We start from the raw sequence: 4,027 nt of genomic DNA, 5'->3' as shown, positions 1-4,027 counted from the left end.
AGCGTATTAAAAGGAAAAAATTTTATGGGCCGGTTTTAATACGGGTTGGGTTGTTTCGGGCACGTGAAAGTGGTTTTCTCTTGGTCCTCGGGGGAGATAGGAATTTGGAAATAGCTCGAAAAACCATCAAGAAAACAATAAAAGATATTTCCCACTAACCTCTCTAGCATTTGATCCATGAAAGGTAACAGGAAGTGGTCTTTGCGTGTAGCGTCGTTCAACTTACGATAGTCAATACAAACACGCCACCCCGTGACAGTCCGAGTGGAAATTAACTCATTTTTATCGTTGGTGGTAACAGTCATACCACCTTTTTTGGGTACACAGTGTACCGGGCTAAACCACTGACTGTCAGAAATCGGGTAAATCAGACCCGCATCGAGGAGCTTAATGATCCCTTTCTTCACGACATCTTGCATGTGAGGGTTTAACCTCCTTTGACATTGCACCACAGGTTTGGAGTTATCCTCCATTAGGATTTTGTGGGTGCAACAGAAGGGACTAATACCCTTGATGTCGTGAATTTTTCACGCAATGGCCGGTTTATGGGCCTGTAGCATGGTTACAAGCTCAGTTTTCTGACCTGCAGTAAGAGAAGAAGAAATAATTACCGGGAGCTTAGATTCCTCCTGCAAATAAGCGTATTCCAAATGATCTGGAATTAGCTTCAATTCTAACTCGGGAGGTTCTTCAATTGAAGACTTGCTCCAGTAATCAGCATCACGGTCGAGTTCTTTGAACTCCTCCTCAGTCGGCTCATAACCGTTTTCCATCAAGGCGGTTAAAATATCCACCTCCTCAACCTGCAACTCTTCATCAATTTCAACCAATGAGCATTCTCCAGAACCCTATAACTCTGGGAATTCCTGCAAAAACTCAGACTGGACATCCACAGTGTAAAGAAAATAACATGTATCATCAGTGTAGGTAGGGTATTTTAAAGCATGGTCGATTGAGAATGTTGCGTTCAAGTCATCTATCCTAAGGGTCAACTTTTGGCCATAAACATCGATGATACATCTAGCAGTATTCAAAAATGGACTACCCAAAATAAGTGGAATCCTTTCATCCACTTCCATATCCAAAACCACGAAATCGGCCGGGAAAACCAACGACCCGGTCTTAACTAGCATATTCTCTATAATTCCACGAGGGAATTTAATAGAGCGGTCAGCTAGCTGAATAGCCATACGCGTGGGTTTTAACTCTCTGGGGTCTAGCTGTAAATAAATAGAATAAGGCATTAAATTTATGCTAGCCCCCAAATCCGTCAATGCCATCACATAATCTAAATTACCAAGTAAACAAGGAATGGTGAAACTCCCAGGATCCTCAAGCTTCTCGGGAAGCTTGTTTGCAACTACCGCTGAGCATGCGGCATTCAACCTGACTGAAGACACGTTCTCCAGCTTTTTCCTGTTAGTTAGCAAATCCTTAAGAAACCTTGCATACTTTGGCATACCTGCAATCACATCAATAAAAGGCATATTTATGTTACTTTTTTAATCAAGTCCATGAACTTGGACTTTTCTGCCTCCAGCTTCTCCAATCTCTGCTTCCTCGGGAATGGGAGTGGTGGTTGATACTCTTTAACTATCGGTTTAGCAACAACGGTTTCCGGTACCCTTACAACTTTCTCAATCACTTGTTCCGGCTCTTTTTCCCCCTCTGGTTCACTAACAACAACCGGCTCTCTATCCTTAGCTAACGGCACTCGCAAATCATACTCATCGGGCTTCCTGGGTGGATCATATGCTAAACCACTTCAGGTGGTGATAGCATTAACGTGTCCATTTTTCGGGTTAGTATCTATTTTACTCGATAATTCCCCCTGTTTCCTCTCATTACTCTGATTAGCAAGTTGACCAATTTGTTTCTCCAAATTCTGAATAGCTGCTTGTTGATTTCGAAACATTTGATCATTCTTTTCATTGTTTTGGGTAACAGTAGTAACAAGTTGATTTTGAGATATCACAAGCTTTTCGATCATAGCTTCAAGATTAGACTTTTTCTCTTCAGCTTGGGGCTTCTGAAAATATCCGGGAGCTTGCTATTGATAACCTCCACTAGATCCTGGCTGGAACCTCAAACCTTGATTACCTTGAGGATTATAAGGATTGTTGAAATTCCTATTAAACTGAGCACATCCCTGAAACTGATTGTTGTTCTGTTGACTAATAAAAGCGATCTCTTCTTTTTGATTCATAGTCAAACCCGCATCACAATCTTTTGCTAAATGTAATCCCCCACAATATTCACAACCAACCTTCATACCATGAATATCCTTATCCATCTTCTCTAAATGCCTACTAAATTTATCTAGCTTAGCATTTATTGACCCAAAATCATCATACGCACCAGTGGTTTCAGTTCTCTTAACTGAAGCTGAACGGGATAACACATGATCTTGATGACATTCGTGAGTGTAGGCAGCTTTCTTTTCAATAATTTCTAATGCTTCTTCTTCTGTCTTATCCATTAAAGTGTCACCTGCTGCTTGATCAATACTCTGGCGAGTTGTTATGTCACAACCTTTGTAGAAAATCTAGACCTTTTGTAAATCATTCAACCCGTGTTACGGACACGAGCGTAACATATTAGAATAACGGTCCCAAGTATCAAATAATATCTCACTGCTCTTTTGTCTGAATTGTGAAATTTCTGCTTGAAGTCTAGCAGCTCGAGATGCGGGGAAAAACTTTGATAAGAACTTATCTACCGACCCATCCCAAGAGGTAAACGTACCCTCGGGTTGCTTATCTAACCACCTCATAGCTTCTCCCTTCAGAGTCCAGGAAAAAAGCCTTGTCTTGATCGAAGTATCATTAACCTAATTCATCTTGAATAAGTTGCAAACATCATTAAAAACACGAAGATGCTCTTTAGCATCCTCACTATCCTTCCCATGAAATTGGCAATCCGTTGCTATCAAACTCAGAATTGGACCTGTGATTTGGAAAGGCTGAGTAATATTCGGTTGAGTAATTGAATTTCCTTGACCAGCTCGGGTGGCCTTCAACTTCTCTGCCATAGTCTGAGAACGAGGTGGTTCTTCGGCCACCTCTTCAGTCTCAAAAATATCTAATGAAATGTAAGTGTCTTCCTCTTCGTTGATTTCAGGTGGTGTATTGGGCACCACAGTCTCAGAACTACTACCCAATGGAATTATATTATCACTCGAAGAAGCTGATGAATCCACTGTAGACTGTTGCTCTTGACTTAACGCTCTAAATAACTCTCTTTCGGGTTCGTCAAATGGTTAAAGAATCGGAGAATCTGAAGAACGCGTATGTGGCATGCACTACCAGTTATCTGCGAAATCACAACTAACAACTAATTAAACGAACCGGTTCAATTGAGAATAAATGAAAAATAATAAATTACAATTAAAACTATACTAAAAACAATTAGATAACAATCTTAATTTTCGACACAACGTTCCCCGGCAGCGGCGCCAAAAGCTTAATGTGTAAAATCTAGTATATAAATTATATCTGGAAAATGTCAGTTTAAAAGATTACTACACACTAACGGGCAGTGTACCCGATCGTGCAATAGTATAAAGTGGTAAATCTGAAATCGTTCCAAGGACAGTAAAATCATGAGAATTAAGATTGCTACTAATAAAAATAAACTAAGTTAATCTATTAAAATGGAAAGTACGAGATAATGATTTTTGTGGCTATTTAACGATTAGCCAAATCAAGATAGCTTTAACTAATAACAAGAAAGAACACTATTTTTGGTATTTTTAGATTTAAGCTTTAAAGCAAACAATAAAATAAGATAGTTGTAATCAATAAAAGAACAAATGTTTGTCTAGACCTTTTACACCTAGTATTGGATGCATTAAGATTAAGCCCCAGTTATAATCTATCTTATGTGAATTACCTAGTCGGTTCACCTGTAATTCCCCAGCGCAAACACTTCAATTAAGATTACACGACAAGGAATTCCTCGTAGCCTAAGACCTCCTAATTGTGACCAAATATTTCAACTGAGATGAAGACTCGAATTTCAATCACAC

The sequence above is a fragment of the Rutidosis leptorrhynchoides genome, chromosome 5, assembly GCF_046630445.1.
Source record: "Rutidosis leptorrhynchoides isolate AG116_Rl617_1_P2 chromosome 5, CSIRO_AGI_Rlap_v1, whole genome shotgun sequence".
NCBI classification, from domain to species: Eukaryota; Viridiplantae; Streptophyta; class Magnoliopsida; order Asterales; family Asteraceae; genus Rutidosis; species Rutidosis leptorrhynchoides.
This window is presented reverse-complemented; position numbering follows the sequence as displayed.